We start from the raw sequence: 16,130 nt of genomic DNA on the forward strand, positions 1-16,130 counted from the left end.
CAGCTAAATTTGAGGTGTGACCTAATTTTGGGCAGCCAGCTGAATTTGTCTAGAATAAAAACAACAACAACAAAAAGCCCAACAACAGTGTGTTACCATCTAATTCTGACTGGATTGAAACTTGTTCTGTAGACCAGGCTGGTTTTGAACTCACAGAGATCTGTCTGCCTCTGCCTCTGCCTCTTGAGTGTTGTGTTGAGATTAAAGTCAGGCACCACCATGCCTGGGTTGAATGAGTCCTGAGGCATTATAATCTGCCCCCACTTCCTGTCCACTCTCTACTTTTGACTCAGGAATTGACCGATTGCCTCACAATCCTGTGGCCATGCCTTCCCAGCTGTGAGAGATGGTATCTTTTCTTAAACTGTAAGCCAAAATAAGCCCTCCTCCCTTATGTAAAAAGAAAGGAGAAGTGTAAAGAAAAAGAAGAGAGAAGGAGAGACTAGGTAAGGAAAGGAGAGAAAGACTGAATTCATACCACATGGCCCAGACTTTATATCACTGTGTTGATTCCGTACACACAAACCATCACTGTTCTGCATCAGGCAGGTGTCAGCCGAGATCTGTAGACCCACCATGCTGTGATGGCTGCCGAAAGGCCTAGGAGAGCACTGTGAAGACGGTCCTATTCCCTGCATCCATGTTTAGTTTCATTGTGCCTTGTTTCATTAACTATGAGCAGTCTTTTTTTTTTTTTTTTTTTTTTTTTTTGGTTTTTCGAGGCAGGGTTTCTCTGTATCTATGAGCATTCTTTTTGTGTTTGTTTTTGGATTTGTGTGCATGTGTGTGCACATGTCTATGTTCATGTGTCTGTGTGTCCATGTATAGCTAGAGGTGCAACATATAGCGTCTTCTTTTATGACTATCATCATCATCATTTTGAGTCTCTCATTGAGCCTTCAGCTCACTGATTGAGCAAGACTGGCTGGCCAGTGAGCTCCAGGGATCCCCCTATATCCGTCTCCCCAGCACTGGCATTGCAGGTATGCACTGCTGAACCCAGCTTTTTACACAGATTCTGGAGATCTAAACTCCAGTCCTCATGACTGTTTAACAATCACTTTGCTGAGTCATCTGCCAGATTCTTTCATGTTCTGTTTTGTGTTTTTGAAGTAGGGCTGACCTTGAACTCACAGTAATCTTCCTAACTCAGCCTCCCAGTGGTGGGACTATAGGCATGAGCTACCTTATCCAGTTTGTGAGCATTCTTGTAAAGTAGGGCACTAACACCGCATCTCATGGATAAAGAAACACAGGCTCCCAGGGTAACTTACTGGAAGAGCGTCTGAAACCTCTGACTCCAAAACTCCTGGATCTTTCCCTTCCTCCGTATATTCTTTCTTGTTCTTGTTCTTTAATTTTTATTTATTTACTTTATATGTATGGGTGGTTTTACCTGCATGTATGTCTGTGTGCTATGTGCATGCCTGGTGCCTGTGGCATCAGATCCCCTGGAACTGGAGTTACAGATGGTTGTGTGCCACCATGTGAGTGCTGGGAATTGGACCCAGGTCCTCCATGTTTTCCCAAGCACCGCATGCTATGGAAGTGCACATCTTCCTTTTGATGATGTTCACACACACACCACCTGTCTCCTCCCTCTGGCTGACTAGATAGACCCAAACCAAAGTCAGAATTCTAAATGGAATCTGATCTTCAGGTTGCCACCCTGGGTTAGGGCTGGAAATTCCCCTCACCACCATTGCTACCCCAGGGACACCAAGTGGACACAAGTGCCCACACAAGAACAAGACTTCCTCTCTCTCTGTCAGAACTGGAAAGACCAAGTCAGGCTCACCTTCTCTTCTTTACCTAGCTCAGGAAGGTTGCTGGGCTAATGTCCTTCAGACAGCTCTTCTTCGATGGAAGACACTTCTTATGTTGTTTCCTAACTCTAGCCACACAAGTAGGTTTCAAATAGCTGCACTGGTTTTTTTCCCCCTGCAGCTGGCTCCACCCATTCATCAGTACTAGGCGAATCCCTCCCGGGGCTGAGGCCAGCCTTGATATGGCCAGGGAGCCAAGCAGTCTGTGCTTGGTGCACCCACTTGCTGCCCAGCTGGGCCTAGTGGGAGGCTTTTGGTGGTGTTGCTAGGCAACCTGGGTAATTGATGAGGCCAGAGATTGAGCTTCTGAGTCACAGAGATTAACAGCCTCCTTCAACACACTGCAAGCCATCATTATGCCTTGGTCCAGAGCCCGCAGTGATCTCTCTGTGGTCATGGCCTGAAAGGATGCTTTTTTAGCTACAGAAATTAAGAACTAGTTTTTCAGTATTATGGGTTTGTGGGTGTAGCTGTTTGCTTTTAGCTCCATCTATGAGCACACAACTTGAAATAAATAGGCGAAAGATTTAAAAACAGTAATTGCCTTCACAAACCCCCATTACTAAAAGTTTTCCTTCTGGAGGCCAAACCCACTGGCCCTCCTTCACAAGGGCAACTAAGGTAGGGAGTTCTGCTTCCCCAGCCTCTCCATGGCTCACTGTGGATTCAACTCTCCTTTCTTGGACTCCACTGGTCTGGCTGTGGCTCAGGGTTGAAGAAACCAGAGCATGGGTGGTATGCACAATGGTATGTTAGTATCCCCTTAGCTTGGGTGGTATGCACAATAATATGTTCATATTACTTCTATTCAAAGACTATCATAATTCTTCCCACATCCAGTCTTTAGAGTCCCTCCCACTCATGTTATTTTGGGAGACACTCCCTCCCACCTTATGCCGAAGATATTGTTTCCATTTACAGATAAAGCAAAGAGGACAACAAAGCTTGCACTCCAGGTGACAGCAAAGCCAGTTCTCTGAGGCCCACAGCTATCACATTGCTCCTCCTAGAGCCACTCAGCACATCACTTCGGTGCGTGTACCCCGGTAAATAATAACAATATAGTGATGATAACTTAATAACTGCTGAGCTACACGTGGGTGATACACACTGTGATCTTAGCACCTGTGAGTTCAGACAGGCCTGCATAGTGAGTTCCAGGACAGCTAGGGCTACATAGTGAAACCCTGTCTCAAAAAGAAAGAATGGAAGGAAGGAAAGAAGGAAGGGAGGGAGGGAAGCAGGAAGGAAGGAAGGAAATCTATAAATGTTCTTCGAAAATATTTTCACTATTGTGTATGCATGTGTGTTCACGTATGTCCTGGTATGCCTGCCCATGTGTTCTTGTGGGGAAGCAGAGGTCAGCCTCAGGTATCTTTCCCCAGGAGCTGTCCACCTTGATTTGATTTTTCTGGGAGTTAGGTTCTCTCACTGGGACCTAGGAAGCTTGACTACAGATTAGGTGGACCAGTCAGCCCCAGGGATTCTCCTGTCTGCCTCCTCAGGGCTAGGATTTCTCTCCAACACCTTCCTCATTTTTACCCCCTTCAAGACAGGATTCCATGTAGCCCTGACTCCCCTCTATGTAACCAAGGATGACCTTGAACTCAAACTCCACCTCCCAAATGGTGGCATTACAGGCATCCGCCACCATACCCTAATGAGATGAGTTTCATTTATTTATTTATTTACTTACTTACTTACTTAATTACTTTTAGCTTGCTTTTTGAGACTGGGTCTCTCTACTTAGCCTTGGCTGACCTGGAACTATGTATACCAGGCTAACCATGAATTCACAGAGATCCTCCTGCCTCTGCCTCAAGAGTGCTGGAATTAAAGGTGTTCTCACCCAGCTGTGAGATGCCTTTTAAATAATGGCCTGTCACAGTAAACAATTGTCCCACTTGCACAGAACTAGGAGTTCCTCAGGATGTGTGTCTGTCAGTGCTAAAATTAGAGCCTAAAATGCTTGGCTACCCTGCCCTGGGATACCCTCCTCAAACTAACTGGGGAGGGTAAGTGTTGATGGGTAGTCCTCCACCTAGGGCCATGGTTCCCAATCCTACCTTCACATCAGAATTATAAGGTCCCATTTGTCTGGGTTCACTTCTGCTCAATGGAAGTCTTTGGGGACAGGATCATATAGGATTTATTTTTTCCAGTCCAACTATGTGGCCTGGAATTCCTCTTTATGTAGATGAGGCTAGCTCCAAGTGCTGGGATTAATGTTGACCACTGCACAGCAGCTTCCCCTTTTTAAAGATTTATTTTTATTTTTAACCATGTGGTTAGGGGCAGATATGTGCATATGAGTGCAGTGTCCTAGGAGACCAGGTGCGCTGCGTCCCCTGGAGGTGGAAATGCAGGAGGTTGTGAGGTTCCCTATAAAGTTCTGGGAAATGAACTCGCGTGCTATTAACTGCCCAGCCCCTCCCTGAACATGAGGTTTTTAAATGGGCATCCAAGACAGACAGACAGGAAGGAAGGAAGGAAGGAAGGAAGGAAGGAAGGAAGGAAGGAAGGAAGGAAGACTGTAACAGGGCCCAGACCTTAGCACAACTGACTCCACGATGGGCACACCAGAGAGGCCATAAAGCTCAGCATGTAGACAGTACCACATACCAAAACTAAAACAAAGACCTAATCCATCAAAGTCCATAGCTGTTGGAAAATCTCTAACTGTACTAACCCCTTATTTTTTTGCTTCTGTATTTCTGCTTCTGGCTAACTGTTCCTGTTAGCTGAAGTATGTCAACCCAGAACACATTTTTTGTACTTAAAAGCAAACCCTGAGAAAATCTTAGTGCTACACTGGGATCCAGAACACCCAGTGTAGTCGCCGGATGGCTACTAAAGACTTTCTATGGGCTTAAGCCTGTGGCCCAGCAGTCTTCTCTAGTGGACACCCCACAACAAAACCAGGCGGTGGGAGGAAAGATAGAGGCAGAGAGAGGAGGAGGAGGTGGTGGCAGCAGCTCCTGTCCTTGAGACTTGTTTTCAGGGCTGGGAAAGTAGCTCAAAAGGTGAAGTGCTCACTGAGCTGAGTCTTACACAGCATGGGTGCACACCTGTAATCCCAGGGGAGGTCAGGAGCAGCCGCGAGCAGATTTCTGTGGGCCTGGTAGAGACAGAGACAGAGAGAGACAGAGACAGACACACAGACACACAGACACACAGATACAGAGACACAGAGAGACAGGCAGAGAGGAGGGGGAGAGGAGAAGGAATGGAGGAGAAGGGAGAGAGAGCAGAAGGCACCAGAGGGGGGATGGGGAGAAGGAAACCAAGGGAGGAGGGGCAAGAGGTGAGAGATTGAAAACCAGCACATATTTTCACCACTCTCCCTGTGTGTGCTTACAGTAACCATTCTCTAGTGACCACCAGAGCTCAGCATAGCCTGCCAGTGTGTGACACTACAACCGGCTCCTTCTATTTTTATGAGACAAGGTCTTACTATGTAGCCAAGGCTAGCCTTGAATTTCAACTCCTCCTGCCTCAGGTTCCAGAGCACTGGGGTCACAGACATGCACTAATGCACCCCGTTTTCCAATTGTCCTTCTGGGCATTGTACCACGGAAAGACTGAGGACAGATAGTGGCCATCTTTGGAGAGAGAAACAATGAAAAGAGAGCAGAAGACTTAGAGATGTAACTCTGCTGGCAGGGTGCTTGCTTAGTAGGCATATGCATATACATGAAGCCCTGAGTTCAATACCCACCATTGCATAAACTGGACATGGTGGTGCAGGTGTAATCCTAGCATTTGGGGGATAGACACAGGAAGGTTGGAGGTTCAAGGTCATCATAAGGAGGTTGAAGTCAGCTTGGCTTATATGAGCTTTTTTTTTTTTTGGTTTTTTGAGACAGGGTTTCTCTGTATTGTTTTGGAGGCTGTCCTGGAGCTCGCTCTGTAGACCAGGCTGGCATCGAACTCACAGAGATCCACCTGCCTCTGCCTCCCGGGTGCTGGGATTAAAGGCTTGCGCCACCACCGCCCGGCTGAGCTTTTTTTTTTTTTTAATACAGTCTGGGACCCCCATCAAAGTAATGGTGCCACAAAGTTAGGATGGGATTTCCTATCTCAATGAACTAAATAGCAAAATCTCTCACAGGGAAGCCCAGAGGCTTGTCTTTGGTAATTCAAGCTGACAGTATTAACCCTCACACCATCCTTTTACAGATGAAGTTCTTGGGCCACCAGGAGGTTTAATGTAGGCTGTGGGTGTAGCTTAGTGATACAGCGCTTGTGTACCATTGGAAAAACTCTGGGTTCCATCCCTACAACTTAAAAAAAAAAGAATCAGTCCATAGGTTGCGTAGCTATTAAATGATGAAATCAAGGTTTGTATTCAGGCCCTTTGAATTCTTCTGGAATCTATGGGGGTTTTTTGGTTTTTTGGTTTTGTTTTGTTTGTTTTGTTGTTGTTGTTGTTGTTTTTTGAGATAGGGTTTCTCTGTATTGTTTTGGAGGCTGTCCTGGAACACATTCTATAGACCAGGCTGGCCTCGAACTCACAGAGATCCGCCTGCCTCTGCCTCCTGGGTGCTGGGATTAAAGGTGTGCGCCACCAACACCCGGCTCACACACAGCTTTTTAAAGAGTTCTGGAGATCAACCTTAGGGCCCCATACTTATGCAGCCTGCACATTACCAGCTGACCAGCTAGCTAGCCTCTCGACCTCATGTACCTGAGGCTGGCCTCACACAGTTTGTAGCTGAGGCGATAGCCTCCGATTTGATCCTCAACAATTAAATTAAATAATAACCATGCTATATTATTACTCTCATCCCCATAGGATTAACCTAAGGTCACATGGCTAGTAAGCATTGGATCTAGGATTCAAATCTGGAAATTAGACTGCATGCTGTCTGCTCAATTCCTTATCTTTGGAGATCTCTGTATGGAGGGTGGAAAGGGAGGTGTCCTCATCCTCTAACTACACAAACACCAGCCTTTTCACTTCCTTTCTGGGCTGTTTTATCCATGTGGGAGGAGATGCTCCTGTAGTTGGTTCATTCATTCATTCATTCATTCATTCATTCATTCATTCATTCAAGTGCTTTATCTGTCCCAGGAGACCTAAAGGTTCTAAAAGGGCAGTAATTATCTTGGCATGATTCATGCCTGTAGTCCTCGCACTGGGAGGTGTATTTGGCTACATAGCAAGTACTAGATCAGCTAGGGCTGCACAGCAAGACTCTGTCTGTCTCAAATGAACGAAACCAAAGCAACCTAGGCCAACAAGGAGGCAGGGACAGTGTCTCTATCATGATTACATAAGCAGTGTGCCTTCTATGTTGCTATAAGATTGCTCAGTGGGTCTTTATGAGTAAATGAAGCTGGCCAATATTTAATGATGCTTTCCTTGGACTGTGTAATAGGGATTCAAAATGGCTAAAACAGAAGTCTTGTACTCAGGATGCCCACAGTCTGTTAAAGAAGCAGTTACAACACAAAGAAAACATCCCAGACACAAGCAGAGGTTGGTGAGGAGCCTTACAGGGCACTCGCTTCTGCCAAGTCTGCTGTGTTCCCTGCTGTGGTATAGTATAGCCCCAGCACCGCTGCAATGCTAGATGTATGGCAAGGCTTCACAGAGGAGATAGAAAGGGACTCAAATTGGGACATCAAATTAGGAGGGATGTTCCAACAGAGGGCAGAGCTCAGGAGGAGACCCACCAGAGAGTGGGAACCCAACTTGCTCAGGTTCAGCAGGGCCACAGTGCAGGGTGTGGTGGGGAGGAGCAAGAATTGAGATTGGCTGGAGAGATAGCCCAGTTGGTAAAGTGCACAGACCCTGGATGCCATCTCTAGTGCTGTGTAAACCACAAGCAGTGGTTATTATTTAATGAAACACTGTCTTTTTGTTTGGCTGGTTTGGTATTTGAGGCAAGGTCTCTGCATAGCCCAGACTGGCCTCGAACTCAGCCTCCTGGCTGTTGAGATGATAGGTGTTCACAAGCCCAGGATAATGCATTTTAGATGGTTGAATGCTCAGACCCAGCTGGGACTGGGGGACTATAGACAATTCCCACCTGTTGGGGAAGACCTGTCACTTTCTTCAGTGGTGTGCCACAGATAATTTGTCCCTTTGACACTAAATAACCCCTTGCCCCACTCCATAAATAGCTCTAGTTAAAATCAGTGGAGATTCATTGAGGGTACCAGTGGAAGAGAGAGGGATGGAGGGCGGATGGGGATAAGGGAAGGGAGTGAGGATGAGGGAGGGGACTGAGGATGAAGGAGGGGAATGAGGTGAGACAGGGGAATGGGGCAAGGGTGGGGGATTGGATTAGTGAAGGGAATGGGGTGTGAAAATGACTACAATTTATTTTATAAATGTACAAAAATTGTCAAACAATTTTTTAATGGGGAGGGTGGTTGGGAGTAGTGGCACACTGGGAAGGCAGAGGCAGGAGGATCTCTGGGAGTTCAAGGTCAATCTAGTCTATGTTGTGAGTTCCAGACCAGCCAAGACTACATAGTCAGACCCTGACTCAAAAAGAAGGTAATAAAATAGAATTATTTAACATGGGGATGATGTTTTGGGCAGGTCGCAAGTCAGAAACACAGCATAAGGGTCAAGTCCTAGGCCTGGCCCAATGTTTAGGCCTTCAGCCGGAAGTTGGTCTCCCTGCTCCTTCACACCTTCTGGCTTCCACCTGCTTCCAAGGCTCAGTTCAGTTTACGAGCCACCTAAGGTTCTGTCAAGGCTAGGGTTTGTCTTCTATATCTTTACAAGCCTATAGCAAGGTTAGAGAGGGGAGTGACTGAAAAAAGGGAAAAGAAGGAGAAAGCATAGATGCTTACTTAGGCCTCACCCAGTGCCAGCCACCCAGCCTGTCCTTGATTCAGATACTTCCTTATCATCTTTCAAAACAAAACAAACAAAAATCATGGTCTTACTTGTGAGGACACTGAGGCCCAGGAAGTAAATAGGACACGTGGCTTAGGAATCCAGGCCTCTCTGTGACTGACTGGACCCCATGCCTGCCTGTCAGCTGGTAGATGTGTGCAGGTCAGTTTCAGTTTCCATATTCACAGGAGGAGAAACGGCATGCTCCTCTCTCCAGACAACTCAAGTGCATGTTCAACAGTGAGTAAACAAATGAACAATAATAAATGGATGCTTGCTTGAGGGAGTGAAATCCCTCAGGTGTCTGAAACAGGAAGGAGGAAACCGTCTAGGGGAGCTGCCTTGCTGAAAGTGGTCAGGCCACCTGCAGTCCTGCTCAGGGCAGAGAGGCTGGGGAAGCTTACAGAATAGAATCCTGCTCAGGTAGAGAGCCGGGGTAGAGACAATACCTGCGGTTCTGGTTGCAGGTGTAGCTAAATAGAGAACACTTATCTGACATGCTAGAACACATATAACACACACACACACACACACACACACACACACACACACACACACACACACACCAGCACTCCTCCCGCCAAAAATAAACCTCCGGGAAGTTCGAGGATGATGCTGGCGAGAAAGTAATGAAGTGAAAGGCAGTGGTTGAGCAGTCAGTGAGGAAGCAGGATTAAACTCCCTGGTCTCCTCCTCAGCCATTTCCAAAACGCTGCCAACTTTGAAACGAAGTTTCGGAACCCGAAGCAAGCCACTCTCGGTTCTTCAGAAAGGTAAATTCTGGAAGCAGCAGCAGCAGCAGCTTTTGTGCCTGAAATTCCTGCCACCTGCCTCCTACTTCAGCACTCCCATCTCCTGTCCCCAGTCCCCGCACCTTACCTGGGGAGGCCGAGGCACAGTCGTCCCACACTGCAGTCCGATCTTGCTCTCCAAGCAGCAAACAGAGCTGCTTGCTGGCTGGAGCTTCAGCCTGCCAGGCTCTCCTCTTGCCTTCCCTGAACTAAAATCGTCCAGACGGGTTCTAACCGGGGAGGGAGTCAAAGGAAATCCCCTCTCCGCCTAGTGGCTTGGCCTAGGCTGGGCCAGCCTGCTAGGCAGTCTCTCCTGGGCTGGCCCTGGATGAATGAGCCCTGGCCTCCTCCTACTTGGGTTTGTGCCAGGGAGCCTGTGACAGCCGCCCTGCTCTTTCTCCTGGGCGCTGTTCTCTATGCCTCCTCCTTGTCCTGCCCTCCTGTCTGTGACTGAGCTGGCCTTCTGTTCTCAGCTCTCTCCCCTAGGAAAGGCCTGCATTGTCAGATCTCAGCTACTTTGCATGGGATGGTCCTGCATCACACTCTGGTGTGGCCCAGGCCTGGTACTCCACAAAATGACTCGATGGCTCTGGACAGAAGTTTAGTCACAAAGCTCCTAGGTTCTGCCCACAGATGGGATGTGCCTTTGACCCAGTGCAATGGGCTTACCAGCCCCTGATTATCCACATAGTGCAATGGGCTTGCCAGTCCCAAATTAGCCAGTCAAAGTATGTGAGGATGACTGACCTTGTGCCAGGTCCTGAGAGTGGGGAAGTATGTTAACCTAGTGCCTGCCCTCCTGCTGTGCTAGTTAGACAAAGAATGGAGTAATCCATTGAAAGTTTGCCCAGGATTCAGGCATCATGATCAGGGAGGATCTCCCTGTGTGGAGAAGTTCTCAGAGGTAACATACAAGACAAGCCACTGAAGTTTAGAATTGTGAGCAAGAAGTATCAGGCCAGGAAGAGCCTTGCTGAGAACTGTTCAGACTTTACACTACAGACTTGGAGAGACTCAGAGAGACAGGTGAAGTCAGATTCAGTTAGGATTTATTTTCTGTGCGGGGGATGGAACCTAGGGTCTCACATGCCAGGCAACTACTCTACCACTGAATTACACCTTCCTCTAAAGGTGGCATTTTAGTTTTTTAATGAAATAACTAATTAATTTTATGTGTACATGTGTGTTCTTGCTTACTTGTATGTGGATCGTGTGGGGGGGTAGGGGATTGGGGTGTGTGTGTGTGTGTGTGTGTGTGTGTGAGTGATGTATCTGCAGGTGCTGGAGGACATTGGATTCCCTGGATAATGGATTCCTAATCCAGAGCACTGATCAGGAGTGTAGAAAGGAAGGGACAGAATCAGAGGTGTTAAGAGGAAAGCAGACTGAGAAAAAAAAAAGAGGAAGGCAGAATATGGTGGCACATCTAACACTTGAGATGCTGAGGTAAGAGGATCACAATTGGGCTGGAGAGATGGCTCAGAGGTTAAGAGTACTAACTGCTCTTCCAGAGGTCCTGAGTTCAATTCCCAGCAACCACATGGTGGCTCACTACCATATATAATGAGATCTGGTGCCCTCTTCTGGCATGTAATAAATAAATCTAAAAAAAAAAAAAACAGAGGATCACAATTCTGAGGTAAGCCTTGACTACATGACACGACCTTGTCTAAAAACAAAACTTGATATATATCTCAGAAATAAAACAACTGCCCAGTATGTGTGAGGCCCTGTGTTTAATACATAGCAATGTAACAACAACAACAACAACAAAAAAGTTAACATTGTAGCACTGGCTGCTTTTCCAGAGGACCCAGGTTCAATTCCCAGCAACCACATGGCAGCTCAAAACTCTCCAGTTCTGAAGGATTTCATGCCCTCTTCTGGCCTCTGCAGGTTCTACATGCATATGGTGCACAGACATACATGCAGGCAAACCACCCATATGCATAAAATAAATAAATAATATTGTAGTGCTGAGTAACTTAATGTCTAGCAGAGGAGTCTGGCTAGCTAGAATGAATCCCAGGTATGATGTCTATTTTGGTTGCCAACTTGACTACATCTGGAATTAACACAAAATGACTGGACACACTTGTAAGGGATTTCTGCCTAATTAAATTATCTAAAGTGGGAAGACCGACTTCTAATCTGGATCTTTGAGGTGGGAACACCCACTTCTAATCTGCCACACACCTTCTGCTGGCAGCCTACACAAAGGACACGGAAGAAGGAAACCTCTCTCTGCCTGTTTGCCCTTGCCCTCACTAGCAAGTCCATTCCTTCACCGGCATTAGAACCCACTTCTTCAGGATTCCAGGGTGTACCTGAAGACCAGCTGAGATATCCAGCCTGGTGGACTGAACAATCCGCTGTCCGTAGGCAGCCATTGTTGGATTAGCTGAACTGTATGTATGTATGTATGTATGTATGTATGTATGTATGTATGTGAGAGAGAGAGAGGTTCATTCTATAAGTTCTAGAGAACCCTGACTAACACAGGGAAACCTGTATTACAGGTTGGATGGTACTTGCCAGGAAAGCACTACTGAAGGAAATTAACTCTGTTCTGGATTTGCGGGTTAATGAACACCTGTGCAAAGGTTCAGGAAGCAGTCATTCCATGGAAAGATAACCCATGCATCACTGAGGAACCCAACAGGAAGGAGAGGGCACATTCAGGTAGAATGAAGGGAAAAGTAGTGAATAAGGCTGTTACAAATGCCCAGTGGTTCAGAGCGCTTACTGCTCTTGCAAGGAAGCAGATCCTATTCTTACCACACCAAACAGGGCACAATCACGAGGAACTCCAGCTTCAAGGGGTTTGGTACCCTCTGACCATTGAGGTCTCCTGCATGCCCATGGTTCACATAAACTCATGCAGCCACACACATATATGAATCATTTTGAAAGTCCATTTACAGAGATCTGGAAAGGGGAAAGAAAGCAGTTAACAGCTGTTGAAGATCCAGGAACCATCGGTGGGAAGCCTTTACCACCTCTGGGTCTCCAGGAACAGGAAGCAGCAGTGCTTGCTGAGCTCAGGTTGAAGTGGAGTTGGAGACAAGGTTGTAGCTGCAGAGGAAAACAGTCGCCCATGGAGCAGGCAGGACCATGGAAGTTATACTCTGACCTCTTCCTCCCCCACCTTCCTGGTCCCCATTCCTCTTATTGGCTGCTGTTTCCCAAGACACAGAACACCATAAGAATGGGGGGGGGGATCTCAAGAAACAGCAAACAGCTGAGAAAATTGAGATTTGAGACTTGCAGAGAGTATGGTGTCACACACCATTAATCCTAGCTCTCGGTAGCCGGAGACCCATTGAAAGCTATGTAATGAGGCTTGTCTTTAAAAGGGGCGATTTGCATAGAAACGGCAAGAGACTTCCAGGAAGAAAATGGGAGGGAAAGCAGAGAAAACAAAGAGGATCTAGGACAGGACTCTAAGGTATCCCAGTGGGACCGTGCTGAGAGTGTGGCAATGGAAACCTAGGAGAGGGGCCTGAGCCTGGAGTTGAGTGTCCTGGCCATGCAGAGACTCGGGAGGCAGGCGAGACTCAGAAGGAAAGGAGATGAGAATTCGACCACAGTGTCGTGGGCTGCTCTGAGCACTAGAGATTGATGGCTGAGGCTTTTTTGCAAAGATTTTTATAACTATATATGAGAGACTTGAACTCAATTCCTTTTTCTTTTCCTTTTTCTCAAAGTAGGTGGCACAAGTTACTTGCCAGGTGTTAGAGGGTGAGAGCTGGTGGGAAGACAGAAGGAAAGTGTCACTGCCAAAACAGATGAGGCTGTGGGAAAAGCGAGCAAGGCAGTGAAGCAATGAGGGATACCAGAATCCTGTCAAAGGCACACAGCAACAAGCAGCAAGAACCATTGGAGTGCGGCACTAAGAGACTCCGGAACATCCTGAGTAATAACTTAGTACAATCAGTACAGCATGTGAGACTCAAGATGGAGCCACTAACTTCAGCTCCTGAGACCGGAGACTGAGCTCTTAAACGCAGTAGAAACTATATATAGAAAGAAGGGGAGAATGGAAGGAGACAAGAAAGAGAGGGTTAGAGAAAGGGAGGAAAGAAAGAGCCTTGTGGATCCAAGAACAGAAAATTAAGAGAACATGTGGAGGAAAGGGAATCTCACTACAGAGTCTTATTCAAGCCTCAGCCTCTGAGAATGGAGAATTCCAGCACAATTACCATTTGCTGCGGTTACCTATAGAGATAATAATCCTTTTATATAGACATTTCAACTAATAATGACCATGATTAAGGCTCAAACATGTGTGTTATTTCTCTTCTCACTGAATAGCCTTTCTCCCAGTACAATCTTATGCCTTTACCAGATGTCAACCTGAGATTTTCGAGAAGTTTCACAAATAAGTCTATACAATTAAAGACATGTCTTAACTGCCTGTGCAAACTCTGTGACCCATGATTTGACCTTATCCGGTTGTAATCATAGCCAAGTCACTGAAGTAACCATCCCATGATCTCATTCACCAAAAAGAAGCCGGGGGAAGAGAAACCCCTCAAAATCTCTCTGAACAAGGTGATTTCAGGAACACCCACCCTTTCAGCAGCTGGGGGAGCACCACGAGTACCGGGAGGCAACAAGTCTCAAAACTGCACCACAGAGAGTGCTTGCTTCATGGATCTAGTCTGCAGAGGTCCCACAACCAACCTTTATTAGGATTTAATGAAGAACAGGCCTCTTACCGGGAGACAATTGACCATGTGACTTCAGAGAAGCACCTACGCACAGCCAAAGCACACACAAGACAGGGAATCTTAGGAAGCAATGCTGAGTCCTATTTCTCTCTCCATACTGGCCAGAACTGGACTTAACATTGAGTTAGGATTCCCAAAGGTGTTTGCAAAACAGATTTGGGAAAGGCCAATGCATTCATAGTAAATATTTTAAATTGATACATTTTCATTTAGGATTTGGGCATCATTTTGTTTTTATTTTATGGGTGTGATGCATACGAGCATCCAAGTTCATCCCTGTGAACTTTGGGTGTGCAGGTACACGTGCACGTGTGTACATATGCATGCAGCAGCCAGAGGTGGATATCAAGTGTCTTCTTCAAACACTCTTTGCCTCAATTTTTCTATAGTGTCTGTCATTGACCCTCGAGCTCTCTGATTTTGATTCTGCCAGCCTGCTGAAGAGTGAACCCTGGGAGTCAGCCCATCTTCGTCTCCTCAGGATTGGGTACAGGAATGTCCATGCTTAGCTTTTTATGTGGGTGCTGGAGACCCAGATTCAGGTCCTCCTGCTGTAAGCTAAGAACATTTCTGACTGAGTCATTCCCCAGACCCCTTATATACCAGTCTCTTTTTAAAACACACACACACAACTGGGCAATGGTGGCACATGCCTTTGATCCCAGCACTCAGGAGGCAGAGATAGGCAGATATCTGAGCTCAAGGCCAACCTGGTCTACAGAGCAAGTTCCAGGACAGCCAGGGCTTCACACTGAAACCCTGTCTCAAAAACCAAAAATTTCTCTCTCTCTCTCTCTCTCTCTCTCTCTCTCTCTCTCTCTATCTATCTATCTCTCTCTCTCTATCTCTATCTCAGGACAACCTGCAGAAGTAGATTCCCTCCTTCTACCTTGTACCTTGTACACTCCAAAAATCAAACTCAAGTCTTAGCAGTAAGTTCCTTAATACAGTGTGCTATCCTGCGAGCTCTGTGTATCAGTTTCTTAGAATCCCATTAACAGAATGCAAGTGACCAAGCTTGTGAAGTCCAGAGGCTGATAGTGAGCTATGGTGAATTCAACAAGATCATGCGTCTTTGGAGCCAGTGAACATGTCTTCACTGCAACACTATGCCAGCCATACCATCCTTGACAGTCCGGCCAACACTGACTGAGACCCAGAGGGCCTTTTCTTACTTGAAATTTCCCTTTGAGTTTTCTAAAAATGGTTGGGTAGCTTTCACTATTTCCCCCTCCAAAAGCAATGAGCTTTCAGGTCAAAGACCAGACAAGGATGGAGGTGCCACTGACGAACCCCATCTTGATCCTTGAAGCCTACCCTTCCTCCAAGAACTGCTGCCTCTTCCTACCCCACCAACCCTGCCATGTGTCCTCCATGACCAGCACTGCTCACAGACACTGGACCAGGGAAAAAGAACACTTGACCAAGGGTAGACCAGTTTTCTTCCCGTCTCAGAAAATACAAATGTATGGTAGGAAGGAGTTCTCTGTTGTTGTAGATGAAACTGAAAGCAACACATCTGGAATTGCAGGAAGCCTGGAGCATGTGCAGTAGAGGCACAGCCTCAGGCTGCTCTACCTGCAGAATCCCTTCAAGGGACTTGGAGCATCTGTATCTTTCTCTCACCTTGTCAAAGGTTATGTTTCTCAAGAGCAAGCTCTCTCTGCGTGCAGCAGAACTCCAGATCAAATCAAACAACACCATCTGTTGGGATGTTCCCACTGGGAGCTGGAATTGTTTCAAACCCAAGGCTCAAGTCTCTTCCTAGCACCATTTGGTGTTTGAATTTATTCAGCGTGGACACGTAGGGAAGAGAGACAAATAGAACCAAGTCATCAAACTCCTAAAGTGAGACCAAAGTTTAAATGGAGATCAGAGACTGGATATGCATGTCTAAGCAGTCCTTGTCAAGGTGTGGTCCCAC

General features: G+C 46.6%; 1 protein-coding gene across 3 annotated transcripts in view; it reads right to left on the reverse strand.

Moving 5' to 3' along the window:
• Nucleotides 1-9,778, reverse strand: part of Rhbdl2 (rhomboid like 2) — a 36,005-nt gene extending 26,227 nt beyond the window's left edge. Inside the window, exon 1 of one of the 3 annotated variants that reach the window (XM_005084349.4) lies at nt 9,562-9,774. The gene's annotated coding sequence lies outside the window, so the exon portion shown is untranslated. Of the gene's footprint in view, nt 1-1,798; nt 2,042-9,561 lie in introns of those variants that run through there. The other 2 variants (XM_040756680.1, XM_021235512.2) reach the window with 2 other exon arrangements.
• Nucleotides 9,779-16,130: the final 6,352 nt, after the last annotated feature.

The sequence above is a fragment of the Mesocricetus auratus genome, unplaced genomic scaffold (genome assembly GCF_017639785.1).
Source record: "Mesocricetus auratus isolate SY011 unplaced genomic scaffold, BCM_Maur_2.0 Super-Scaffold_100014, whole genome shotgun sequence".
NCBI lineage: Eukaryota > Metazoa > Chordata > Mammalia > Rodentia > Cricetidae > Mesocricetus > Mesocricetus auratus.